This window comes from Jaculus jaculus, chromosome 9 (assembly GCF_020740685.1).
Source record: "Jaculus jaculus isolate mJacJac1 chromosome 9, mJacJac1.mat.Y.cur, whole genome shotgun sequence".
Lineage (NCBI taxonomy): Eukaryota > Metazoa > Chordata > Mammalia > Rodentia > Dipodidae > Jaculus > Jaculus jaculus.
This window is the reverse complement of record NC_059110.1, coordinates 135,974,806-135,989,028: the sequence shown is the minus strand read 5'-3', so window position 1 is coordinate 135,989,028 and position 14,223 is coordinate 135,974,806. Positions and strand designations below refer to the sequence as shown.

The 14,223-nt window shown below is 42.8% G+C and overlaps 1 protein-coding gene and 1 pseudogene across 3 annotated transcripts in view; one reads left to right on the top strand and one right to left on the bottom strand.

Moving 5' to 3' along the window:
- Positions 1-2,477, bottom strand: part of Tanc2 (tetratricopeptide repeat, ankyrin repeat and coiled-coil containing 2) — a 382,841-nt gene extending 380,364 nt beyond the window's left edge. For all 3 annotated transcript variants that reach the window (XM_045158789.1, XM_045158790.1, XM_045158791.1), the window contains exon 1: positions 2,358-2,477. The gene's annotated coding sequence lies outside the window, so the exon portion shown is untranslated. The remainder of the gene's footprint in view (positions 1-2,357) is intronic.
- A 1,105-nt stretch (positions 2,478-3,582) lies between these two features.
- On the top strand, positions 3,583-14,046 carry LOC101613139 (annotated as a pseudogene).
- Positions 14,047-14,223: the final 177 nt, after the last annotated feature.

Genomic DNA, 14,223 nt, shown 5'->3' with positions numbered 1-14,223 from the left:
TCATGAATAAAATGAAAACTATACTATATACCTCATGGGATTTTGGAACAGATTAAGACAATGTACAAGGTCAGCACAAAATAGGTGCCACATGAGAGCAAGCTATTACTACTAATATGAATAGTACCCTGTCTTCCTGGACATTCTCAGCAACTGCAATTATTGTCTAAAATCAGATACTATTTAAAACAGACATCAAAATCTACGGCCAATGAACAGTATGTTTCTAGCCCTGCAACTCTGAAGAAAAGTAGCGATTAATAAATCTACACAGACACTCCAAAACTAAAGAGCAGTCTGAAAGGGCGGCTTCTCAGAAGTGCAGCTATCAATTTCTTCCCTTACACAAGGGGGCAGTGATAACAAGAAAAGAATGGGGCTCTGCAACACCTCTTCCTACAGACAGTAGGGGGTGGCAGTACATACGGCTTACAGTGAGAACAAAACAGGAAGACCCAACAGAACTGCTCTTTATTCTTCTCTGGCCCTCTCCTCTCTTCCTTAGCTTCAAGGTAAGGGACATATCTATAGAAAAGACTAAAACCCAAAATTATTCAAGGAAGACCCAATTCTGTTTGTAAAGGAAATGACCCTTTGATGGCTGAAATTGGAACTAGAGGGAAGCCAATCAGTATGAATTTTCAAATTATCTGGCAAATTACTATAATGACAACATTCAAGCAAGTACTCCAATTTATAATTATAACACACAAAAAAATTCTCATCAATAAATACATCCTAATGGCCACACTGATATTTCTGCTTTTGTTGCACAGTGATATAGACATTCGCTGTATACAGACATGGTATATTAAATAGCTCATCTAACTGTCTTTTGTTACTTTTGAAATTCCAGCTATGTTCTGACAATACTCAAGACACAGATGTTCTCAAATGAAAGACACAGTGTTTTGTAGCAAGCAGGTAATTTCATATGTATGTATAGACACACACACACATACATACACAGACAAAGTGTAGAAGGAAAGAAAAATGGTAGGGAGCAAGGCAGAGAGAAAGGGAATATTTAAGGTTTCATTTTTGTGCTCACATTCCTAAAATGATTTACCTGGGAAATGCTGCAAGAAGCACTCCAATTGACAGTATCCATGTTGTTGCTTTTTATGTCAATTGACCATATTCAATTTTTCCTTTATTTTACCATCCTGACACCCAGAACATACAAGAATATTTCACCACTGCCTTTCTCTATAATTAACCATTGCCATAGCTTTTGGCTCCAACCCTTCAAAATGCCTGCAAATTTATCCCTTTTGTTCACCATATTGTTTTGTTTTCCTCATTCCAGTTATTTTCACCTGTGTTAAAATCAAGGAAGAGGTAAACAGGAAAACTGTTTCCCTTTGCCTAACGATCTTGAACTCAAAATTATGGTGAAGATGCTTGGCCTCTTTTTTGTTTGGGGGTTTTGTTTTCATTCTTTTCCTGGAGAGGACCAGAAAAGAGAATGAAAGACACTGCATACACCAAAATCTTCCTAATGCTAATTATCATTGTTTATGTTTTATGAAAAAAACATCTGAAACATTCCACACCTGGAACAGAAGCCAGGCGACAACTGTGCTCTACACACTAGTGGCAAAATCTGCAATGATTTCGGCTCTATTTTTTCTTCTTCCTATCTCACAACCAGCAAAAATTTGCTTTTTGCTTTCACGTGTGTACTTTCCCTCTGTCAAAAAAAAAAAAAAGAAAAGAAAAGAAAATTTGCTTATCATAGCTCCTCTCAAATTCCAATGGTAAAATATCTAGCAAGGAACCCCATTAGTCTTTCATTATACCACACATCCTTCCCCAGAGGAATTATTAATATCACTAATAACACTTCTCTCGTGCATGTCTACGCTAGCGAGGCCGGCCCATCTCCTGTGCCTTTACCTGGCACATTTCACAACTACTTTCATGCTGCATTCGGGAGGCAACATTTCTGCAACTCGTTCTGCACCACATTCCCTGCCACGTTTAGCAATCTGCCTCGCATCTTATCCCGGTGCCCGTCATCCAAAAGGCTCCCCGGGTTTTATACACATATATTATATAAATATATATATGCATATATATGATATGCATATATATCGCAGGACACCTTGGATGCCAGCACAAGTGACCAAACCCCGGACCCATCCGAAGCCACCTTGGGGTCCCACCTCGCCTTCCCCACGCCCTCGACGCCCGGAGGCACTTTCCACTGCCCCGAGTCGCCGTCTCTCGCCCCACTCTCGCCCCCGCCCCAATGCCTGGCGCGGAGGCACCGCACGGCGTGGGGGGAAGTGGGCGAACGCCCCTGTCACGGCAGCGACCTGTCCTCGCCCCGCTGCCCCGCCCCGACCCCTCACCTGCAGCTCCGCGGGGAATCGCCGCACCTCGCGGTTCGAAGCCCGAGCGGCGCCCGTGTGGTCTCCGGCGAGGACCGCGCCGTCCGTCCGTCCGTCCGTCCGTCCCGCAGCACCTCGCTGTCTCCTCGGACGCCCCACGGGGAGACTCCGCGCCCCGGCCCGGCCCGGCGGCGCCTCGGCGGCGGTCCTGCTGTCAGCGGCGGCGGCGGCGGCGGCGGCGGCGGAGGGGCGCGCACACTCGCCCCTCAGCACCGCAGCGGCGGCGGCGGCGGGCGCCTCGCTCCGCCTCGCGCGCCGCACAGCCGGGAGGTGAGCGCGAGGGGGATGGGAACGGGGGCGGGGCCGCCGGAGGAGGCGCGCAGGGCGGCAGCGGCGGCGGAGGCGGCGGCTCCGGGCCGGGCGTCGCAAGCGCTCGCAGCCTGCCCACCGCCCCTCCCCGCCCCGCGACCCTCGGGCCCGGCGTGTGGCTCACGCGAGGCGGCTCGTACCAGCGAGGCCTCGGCGGCGCGAGCGCGCGCCCGGCAACCCGCCCCCCGCAGCCCCCGCCCCCACCGCGGGCTCGGCCGCTCTCTAGCGCCGCCGCGCCGGGGGGCGTCGCACCCCTCTCAGGCCGCCCGCAGCCCCGCCCCTCGGGCCGAGCGAGGGAGGAGCACGAGCGCGCCGAGGGAGGGCGCGTGCGCGGAGGGGCGCGTGCGCGGAGGGGCGCGTGCGCGGAGGGGCGCGTGCGCGGAGGGGCGCGTGCGCGGAGGAGGGGGCGCGTGCGCGGAGGAGGGCGCGCGCGCGCCCGCGCCCCGGCCCCTCTCGGCTCTACGGCTTGGGGACCCGGCGCGTGTGTGGAGATGAAAGCCTCCTGGGCGCGGAGAGGACGCGACTCTCGGACGCTCCGGGACGTGGAGGCATTTCTCGTTTGCCTCCAGGGGTGGCTGGAAGGTGGGGAGCTTTGGCGTGGTGGGGGTCGAGGATGGCATCTGGTGAGGAAGAAGAGGGGAGCAAAGGAAGCCCCAGAGCTGACAAGGCCTTACATATAGTTAGGCTCCGCCCACCGGGGGGAGAGATGATGTCACTGTGGAAGTGGCTGAGGCTGTCACGTGCGTCCACTTCTTCAGGGCCTTTCCTCCCGCTTTGATGTCCAGAACGTTCCTCCACACTTAGCTCCTCCAGTTACCACAGGCGCATGTGTCACTCATAAGACTCCATCGAATCCAACAAGTGTCAGTGACTCTCGATGCTCAACTGCGGTGTGCGTAGACTGCTTCAAAAATGCCAGTTGGCCGCGGTGGGAAATCAGGACCGGCTAGTAAAAACGAAAAGCAACAATGACTTGTGGGAGGTGAGAGGTGGGCAGAGTGGAGAGGGAGACAGAAAACTATGTCTTGTAGGACAATTGCTGCAAATCCACCAACCACGGTTTGCTTTGGTTGATGCTGCTACCTTCATTGTCAGATTGGGTAAGAAGCAATGTGGGCTTTTAAAAATATTTCTACTTATTTATTTGCAAGCAAAGATGCATAGACAGAATGGGCGTGCCAGGGCCTCCAGCTGCTGCAAACAAACTCCAGGTGCATGCGCCCCTTTCTGCATCTGGCTTTATGTGGGCACGGGGCAGTCAAACCCAGATCATTTGGCTTTGCAGGCGAGCATCTCAACCGCTGAGCTATGTCTCAAGGCCCCTTTAAAAAAAAAAAAAAGTATTGTTTTCTTTTTTGATTTATTTATTTGAAAGCGACAGACACAGAGAGAAAGACAGATAGAGGGAGAGAGAGAATGGGCGCACCAGGGCTTCCAGCCTCTCTGCAAACGAACTCCAGATGCGTGCGCCCCCTTGTGCATCTGGCTAACGTGGGACCTGGGGAACTGAGCCTCGAACCGGGGTCCTTAGGCTTCACAGGCAAGCACTTAACCACTAAGCCATCTCTCCAGCCCTGTTTTTTTTAAATATATTTTTTATTTCATATTATTTATTTGAGAGAGTGTGTGAGAGAGAGGAGTGTGGGCACACTAGGGCCTCTTGCCACTGCAAACGAGCTCCAGATGCATGCACAACTTTGTGTATCTGGCTCTATGTGAATACTGGGGAATTGAACTCAGGGCCTGCAGGCTTTGCACACAAGAGCTTTTAACCGCTGAGCCATCTCCATAGCCAAGAAGTAATGTGGGTTTATTTATTTGCAAGCAAAGAGACGAGAGAGAGAGAGAGAGAGAGAGAGAATAGGCACACCCGGCATCTAGCCACCACAAATGAACTCCAGATACATGCACCACTTTGTGCATCTGGCTTATGTAGGTACTGGGAAATGAAATCTGGGTCCTTTGGCTTTGCAGTCAAGTGCATTAACTGCTAAGCCATCTGTCCAGCCCAGGATTGTGGTTTTAAGAGGTAGCCAGCAAGACATAGAAAGTCACCATGTTAAAGACTCACCGGAAGATTTTTTTTTTTTTTTTTTGAGGTAGGGTCTCATTCTAGCTCAGGCTGACCTGGAATTCACTATGGAGGCTCAAGGTGGACTCAAACTCACGGCAATCCTTCTACCTCTGAACCCCAAATTCTGGGATTAAAGGCATGCGTCACCACGCCTAACTTTCACTGGAAGATTTTTGATCATATTTCCCCAACCACCTAGCTGTCCTTCCTGCTCATTCTCTTCCTTCACACGCATGATTCTTGTAATACATTTTTTCCCACGTGCTACACAATATGATGCAAAGCATTCACTGTTGCATATTTTGCCTAGGTAGACTTCCCTTCCATAAACAGAAGTGTCCTTTCATAGTCACCTACTTCCTAATGAAAGGCCGTGATTGGAAACAGAGTCAGAAATTATATCAATCAAGGAAGCTTTATGTGGAGCTTCTAACTTAAAGAGGCAGGTGGGTGGGTGGGTGACTGGTTGCTTTGAGAATAGCCCAACTGAATCTACCCGTCCCATTTTGTTAGGGATTTTTCTAAGTTAGCATTAATTTTAGAACAGTGCAAAACATTAGATATGAATCCATGTCCAACATCTTGTCCTTATGACGAATACTTTAAAAGCCAGAGATTAAGACTGGAGCTTGATTACCACTAACATGGCAAGATCAAGGACTAACATGTTGACTCTTAGTGATAATGCCAGAAAGTTAGATTAGTCCAACTACAACCTATCCATCGATGGTAATAGCGGCAGGGTAGTGATTACCTGTAGTATAGTTGAATGAGAGGAGGGCTAGAGGAATCTTCTGGATGGCTGGAAATGCTTAGCAACACTAGTTAAGGGTGATAAGGACTTGTATATACCTTTAAAAAAAACTGCACACTTTATTATCCCAGTTTTGACATAAAAAGAAACATGACATTTTAGCAGTTTTACATACTATGAAACATTTCAATGTCATCTTTGGAGTCAGAAAACGGGTTTGGTCAATGTCACCAACCACTTAACCAGTGATGTGACCTTGAGCAAGTCTTTGAATCTTTGTATATCAAATGTGAGTATGATACCTCACAGAGATTCAAGGACATTTTGGGAACTAATAATCACATGGTATAGTATACAATACAGTCCTCAGGAAACAATAGCAACTGCTACTTTGTTCTTATACTTGATTTTATCCTCCCTAATTCCTTTCAGTTTTTTTTTTTTTTTACTTAGTTTTAAGATTACTTTGTATCTAAGCCTGCCTTTCCCTGTGAGTTTCACTGAGGCTAATAACATCGCTTCCCTTGAGAAATAACAAAAGGCAGTCAAGGGTATAATAGGTTACTTTTCAAACTAGTTTAGGAAGCAACACCTAAGAATTATGGTGTTCATTGTAGAGCACCACAAAATATTGATAGATTTAATTCTACTAGATAGACTTGACACACTTTTACCTGCATTAAATCTGGTTCTATATACTTATGTAGATATCCACATTTTTTAAATGTAAAGAAATTGTATGTCTATAATTTCCTTTTTTAAATTAGTTTACAACTTTTTCACATGGTTTAATAATAATTCACAAAATGAAAACCTTTAAATCCAGTGTCCTGGAAATTAGAAAACAACTACTGTAATCATCTAGTCTTAGCATTCCAGCTATGTGTTGGATTTTCACACAGTAAACTCTGATAGCTGTGTCCCATGTGGTCTCTTGCTCCAATAAAGCAACTCAGAATCACTGACCTTTACCAAATCTCATTTTCCCAGTGGGCAGTGCCAGTGACTACTGGAATGCTCACTCCTGTGTTGGTCACCTAGCGTGCTTCCTTCCATTCGGCCAGTCTTCTTCCACACAGTTCTTCCATTAAGCCTCGCAATCTGCTCCATCCTAGCTTTGTGAAGGAAGCAATATGCGCCCACCAGAGGTTAGGCTGGAGTCCAGTAGGAACAAACCAGCATTATAGAAAGAAGCTACCTTCTGATCTCCTTTTGTATCATCAATACCTGAAATTCTGAAAATGTGAACTGTTTTTACTTGCTACAAGTACATTCTCATTAAGATGATGCTTTAGGGCCTGGAGAGATGGCTTAGTGGTTAAGGTACTTGCCTGCAAAGCCAAAGGACAGGTTCAATTCTCCAGGACCCATGTAAGCCAGATGCGCAAGTTAGTGCATTTGTCTGGAGTTTGTTTGCAGCAGCTGGAGGCCTGGTACACCTATTCTCTCTCTGCCTCTCTCTCTCTTTCTCTCTATCAAATAGATAAGTAAAATATTTTAAAGAGATGATGTTTTAGTCTATGACTTAAACTTGGAAATATACCATTTGAGAGGAACCTGCAAGTCTGTGTTTGTATTACCATCTATAAAGTAGCCCAACCTTGCCTTAGACTGTCCAACTTTTTAGTGCCATCTATATCATCCTAAAAGCCCTTTTTTGAACTGTCAACTCTGTATAATCACTTGCTTCTGGGTGTCCTTCCCGGGCACCATGAAGTCTCAAGTAAACTTTCAGGCTCACCTTTCTCTACACTTTTCCCTCACCTTTCCCTCTTGAATGAAAAAATAATAACATTTCCCCAATGTTTGATTACCTGTTGGCTGCAAGCACTTTGCATTAAGCATACTACCTCACTTAATCATTTTCATAGCCTATCAGATAAGTATCATTGCCTCAGTTTTTGTATGGTAGAGCTCTGAGTTTAAATGACTAACTCAGAGTCACACTAAATGATGGGTATAGCCCACAATGTAAACCCACACATAAATCTTATTCTGTATCACTTGCCCTCAGAGGATTGCTTATAAAATGTAAGTGAGAACACAGAAAACAACCTTTAAAAAATATTTGAGTCATCTTACAATAAAAGTGTTCTGATTTTCTTATAGTACTGAAGTTCAAACCCAAGGTCTTGTTATGCTAGGCAAGAGCACTTGAGCTACATACCCAGGCCTCAAAATATTCTGAAAAGCTGATATGAATAAGATTTTTCCTTATGGATTATTTTTATAACATCATTTCTTTTTAGCTCCAATTGACGAATTCTAATGCAATGACTTCAACATTTCCCCATCAACTCCCACCTCAGCCTTTTTATGAATATTCAATAATTTCTAGTCTAACATTTAAAAACATTTCCACAAAGAGGAGCTACTAGTTAAAAGTTTTTAGTAAATCCCTTTTATGTGAAGTGAAAAAAATCATGGATAAAATGAATAAACAAGCCATAATAATATATTTCCCACTGACATTTACTAATGTTTGACAAGTGTTTGTGATTCCTGGATGTGTGTAAGGTATATTACTGATTGAAGGGAAGCCTTGCCTGCTCGCCCCCTCGTAATCTATTTGGGAAACAAAATGCTTGAAACATTTAAATATTAATACAGTGGATCATACAACTAAGTGTCCCTTTAGTAAAATGGCAAGTTTTGTAATATTTCACAAGGAGCAGATAAATTTTATGAAGACAGTTCAGGATAGGTTCTTAATGAAAGTAGAATAAAAAGAAAATGAAGGTGAGGAGGGGGAAAGGAGCACCCCAGGGACTCAATAAAGGTTAGGAGGAGAGAATAGAATAACACATGGGTCAAAGAATGGGCCCCATTTAGAGACAACTTGCTTTTGAAAATAAAGACAAGCAGTGATACAAACTACAAAAACAGAGGTCACAAATCTAACAAATAAGTCATCGAGCAATGAATTGAATATAGCGGGACGAAAGAATTCATTGCAAAGAGACATAAATCACTACACGGATGGGAAGATAAGACAGAACTGGACTGCAAGAGATCTTTCCATGTAGGAAATGATCCACCATGAATCTTTGATCATAAGAATGACATAAAGAGATTCATCTATTAGGATCAATTTGAATGGGAAGGGACAAAAAATAACAATCTGGTTAAGAAGATACTGTTGTTTAGTGAGCTGGACAAGATAATTACTGGAAGTCAAGAACTGTGACAGCAGAATCGAGATTTACAATGACCACTGTATGGGAAAATTTTAAGTTTTTGAGTAACTGAATGTAGAGGTTCCAGAATGGTGAGGAATCTGAAGATAGCAAGGTGATAAGTCTAACTGCCCAGAAGATGTGTGTGTCAGTGACAAACGTGGGAGAGTCAGAAGGGCTGGTTTGAAAGAAATGAGCAAGAGTTACTTTGGGCATCTGTATTTGTAATATGCCTTTATCCCTTTTGAGTTACAAATCTCTTCCTTTGAGAATTTGGTAGAACGGATGACTCTGTTCTTCATAGGATAAACAAATGCACTCATGTATGTTCTACAGTTTATCATGTACATCCATGGACTAGATTGTCAGAGAACTCAATCCAATCAGAGCCCATTCTGGAATTTTTGTTCTTTATCTCCAAAGGATCAAGTCATTCTGTCTGTAGATAACTTACACAAGAGCATGGGAAACAGAATGCTCAAGTGTAGAATGTGAGGAGAAACTAACTGACAGGAAAAAAAAAAAAAACCCACCAAGGTCAGAAATGAAAGGTAAAGGGTCAGGGAGATTGCTCAGTGGTTAAAAGCACTTGCTTGCAAAGCCTATCAGCCCAGGTTCAATTCCCCAGCCCCCACATGAAGCCAGATCCACATAGTGGCATATGCATCTGGGTTTCATTTGCAGCTGTCTCTCAATCTCCCTCCCTCTCTCTCTCTCTCTCCTTGCAGACAAATAAATAACATTTTAAAGAAAAAAATGCAAGGTAGACCATGTCCTAATGTGTCATTGCATGCATGCATCTATCACACTCCTATCTCTGGGTTCTGGGAGATACCCCACTCCTTTATTGAAATCATGGTTAGGTTTGCTGGAGCCTAATTTCTGCTATCTAAGTAGCAGAATACTGATTAAAACATGGGTTAAAGACATTCATTGAAACCACTGTATGGGCTCCAGGAAAGAGCTCTCAATTTAACATGATAGAAAGTCACCCAAGGTACGAGACAGAGTTCAGGAGAGACAGGGAAAGGAAATGAATAGTCAAGGACAGTCAAGTAGCATGAGTCAAGAGCAAGGTCTCTGAACCCATGGTCACTGCCATATCAAGTCTCTATTCAAAAACCTGTGCCACGGGCTCAAGCAAATTATCTTATATTTCTAGATATCAGGATACTGATCTTTGGACAGGGATTTTAGAACTATAGGCACTAAATTTTGTGAAACATGTATTTTGCCACAGTAAAAAATTGGGGGAACCTACATATACTTTACTGGATTGATGCTGAGGTTAAATTAATATGTGGAATAGTACCTGGCTCATAGCCAAGTTTCTAAACTGTTATCATTCAATGTAATAGGCCTACGTCTAGGCATTTTGCATATGTTGTATATATCAATCTAATCCTCATAAAACTTTATAAGGTTAGAATTATCTTCACTTTATTAGATAAAAACACTGAGGATTGAAGTAATTTGTTCCTGGACCCACAGTAATAAACAAAGTGAATTAAAATGAAGATCTAGAATAATTGAATAGAAAATTGAGAAGGTTTTCACTACAGTTAGTACAGCATACTACTTATCCTAAGAATTAATGTATCAAAATAAGGTGTGTTGGATATCCCTAAGATGTAGAAAATTTAGAAATATGGAAGTACTAGGCTAAAACATTAGCAGAGTAAGTCCACCACTGCTAAGAGTAGACCTTGGACTCAGCCTGTCTAGTTCTGAGGTGGGCATATCCCCAGTGAAGAGCTAACTTAGCTTAATTTCCATCATAGTCTAGTTTCTATTGCTAATCACACAGTACCACAAACTGGGTGAGTTTTTTTTTTAAAAAAAAAGGTTTATTTTGTTTCACAAATCTTGTCAAAGGTCATGGGACCAGATCCTGTAATGTTTGCAGAATTTCAAGGTAGCAAAGGGCATCACAGGCAGGAGACAAGGAGATTGGATGTAACCTAGCCAAATTCACATTGATAGCAAACCCACCCTCCAGATAACCTACTCATTCATTAGTCACATGAATGCATTCATTCATTCATGAGGGCAGGCAGCACTAATCATCTCTTAAAGGACCTACCCAGTACCACCTCTTAATAGTTCATAATAAAGACTAAATTTAACATGAGTTTCAAAGGGGATAAACCATATCAAATAATAACACTGCTGTTAAACATTTAAATGATATAACTTTGATTTTGTGCTCACCCAATTTAAACCCACACAACCTTAGGCTCTGTGATAACAAAGGACCATGACTATCTGGCTCATGGCTATTCCTCTCATATTTAACAGAATATTTTGTACATTTTATAATAGATCATAAATATTTGTGAATTTCCATTTTTAATTATCTACTTAAAATAATCAAGTAGGTCTGAAAATGGGTTAGAAAGACTATTCATTAGTTACATGTATTTATTGGATCTGGCATATATATGCACTAAAGCCCAAAAGTAGCTATGGTAATTAAGACATACTAGGGGACAATCATCAGCAAAAGGCAAATGTCATCACAGAAAATGTTTTCATATGATGAGCATGGTGGCACACGCCTTTAATCCTAGCACTCGGGAGGCAGAGGTAGAAGGATCATTGTGAGTTCAAGGCCACCCTAAGAATACATAGTAAATTCCAGGTCAGCCTGGCCATGAGTGAGACCCTATTTCAAAAAGAAAAGAAATTATTTTCATAGTCATGTTTTAGTACTGTGGCCCTTATCAACTAGACGTGAGCAAGAGTGAAGGCAAGCATAGAGTTGTATAAGTTATCTTTGCTTTCTTTCATGTAATGGAATGCATTTAATTTCTTTTTAATCTCCTGGGGCTTTGGGAAAAGAAATGAATTTTTAAAGCAAGAACTATATCTGCATGGTGTGAAATGTAGAGGGGTTTTAATTATTAACAAATAAATTTACAGAAATGGGAAGAAAAGGGGGGAGGTAGATTGAATCTTACCCTATTACCTTATCCCATTCATCTGAAGCTCAGTGAACCTCTATAGCTGTAGTCAACACAGCTTGATAAACACTTTGAAAGGAACAAAGAGAATAACAAATCTGAACTCAACTGAGAAAAGGGAGAAGAGCATTTCAATATCCTGATACAAACCCAATAATTGCAATGAAACTTTATTTATGAGGAACCTGGCTGCCTGACAATCTCTAGCTGGAGCATAGCAAGGCCTGAAAGGAATAAAGGAGACAGAGAGAGACCTCTGCCTCTGGAAACAGTCCATGCCCGAACGATCATGTCCATCACTTCTAGACATTCATCAAAGCTTTTTCTCAGAGGCTATTAATTTTTACAGGATTGAATTTTAAAGGCTTTGTCAATCTGGTTTCCAACTCATGGAAAAGTGAAAACAGTAAACAAGAAGAAAGAAAAACTCACACAGCAGGCAGGAAGGCAGATAGCAGGCAGGAGAGAAAACTAAATGTCTCTAAGCAGGAAGGAAGTGGAAAAGGCCATAAACATTGACTTAATGATCAAAAAGCCTTGGGGAAGAAATTTTGAAAATTGATGCCTATATTAACCATGAGTAATCAAGAAAGTTAATTTACATTTTGCATAAAGACACTCCCTGAGTTAGGCAACATGAAATGTGTTGTAAATAGTTCCATATGGTACATAATAAAAATTTGAAGGTGTGGGAGGTTTCATATCACATCAAGAAATACTAAGAAGTAAGGTATACAAATGAAAGTCACAAAGTAAGTACCTGAGGCCATAAGTTGCAGCGTGTGTGGAGATAATGTTCCGTCATAGTCATGCTCACATGGTTTCTGCTTCCATGTAGGTTCTCATTGTGCTAGCTGATGGTATGATACTGCTGCATCTTCATTCCCTTTTCACTACGTTCTAATCAGGTCCAGAATGTGTTTAAATGATAGGAAGAAGGAAAAGACCAGTCTGTAAGAGTAAGCGGAACATTGAAAATGTAAATGGGGTCGAGCAAAGTGGGTGGACTTTTAGTTCTCCAGGTATCCTAAAGACTGAGGCAGGTGGATCACTTGATCCCATGCGTTTGCAGCAAGCCTGGTAACATAACACCCTCAAAAATTTTTAAATATGGGCTGGTGTGATGGCTTCATGGTTAAGGCACTTGCCTGAGACACCTAAGGATCCAGGTTTGATTCCCCAGTATCCCTAAGCCAGATGTACAAGGTGGCGCATGTATCTGGAGTTTGTTTGCAGTGGCTGAAGGCCCTGGTACGCCCATCCTCTATCTGCCTCTTCCTCTCTCTTTCTCAAATAAATAAATAAATAAAATATTTAAAGTTTAAAAAAAAAATCCAGGCATGATGGCACATGCCTTTAATCCCAGCACTCAGGAGGCAGAGGTAGAAGGGCAGCCATGAGTTTAAAGTAACCCTGATACTACATAGTGAATTTCAGGCCAGCCTAGGCTAGGGCAAGACCATACCTTGAAAAATGAATTAAAAAGAAAATTAAACAAACGAAGATATTTTCATCTTATCTTTTTTTTTTTTTTTAGGTAGGGTTTCACTCCAGCCCAGGCTGACCTGGAATTCACTTTGTAGTCTCCAGGTGGCCTTGATCTCAAGTGATCCTCCTACCTCTGCCTCCTGAGTGCTGAGATTAAAGGCACCATGCCTGGCCTTTATCTTAAATCTATGTTATCTAGAGAATGACTATTCTATATAAGATAAATATCACTTATTTTAAAAAATATCTTCTGTTTGCCACTTTCCTTCTCCCCTCCTACCAGCCATCTCCATGAAGGCCAATCTGTATAGTCAATGGGTACAAGATGAAGCACCATGGGTAGCACTATGCCAGGACTGACGAGAAAGTGTTCCAGTTTCTTAACGCGGAATGCAAGTGTGCGTTCCTTTCCAAGAGGAATCCTCCACAGGTCAACTGGACTGTCCTCGACAGAAGAAATCAAGAGGGGCAGTCGGGGGAAATTCCAAAAAAAAGAACCCAAAGTACAGTCCAGTTCCAGAGGGCCATCACTAACATCTGTTGCTGACATCATGACCAGGAAGAATCAGGAACCAGAAGGTAGAAAGGCTCAATGAGAGCAAACTGCCAAAGCTGCCGAGGAAGTAATAAAGGCCAAGCAGCCATCAAAGAAGGCAGTCATGGCTCCCACAAAGGCAGCGCCTACTCAAAAGATTGTGAAGAGCCAGGCGTGGTGGTGCCATGAGTTCAAGGCCACCCTGAGATGACAGAGTTAATTCCAGTCAGCCTGGACCAGAGTGAGACCCTACCTCGAAAAAAAAAAAAAAAAAAGAAAAGAAAAAGAAAGAAAGAAAAGATTGTGAAGCCTAGGAAGGTTTCTGCTCCCCAAGTTGGTGGAAAGCGCTAAGTGGTAGAATAGATTTTTAAATAAAGATCCTTCTATAACTCAAAATAGAATAGTGAAAATAGAACAAAGATTTATGTCCAGGGTGATCTTAACACTAATATCTAGCATTTAAAAACTTGGAAGCAGTGCCAGGTGTGGTGGTGCATGCCTTTAATCCCAGCACTTGGAGGCAGAGGT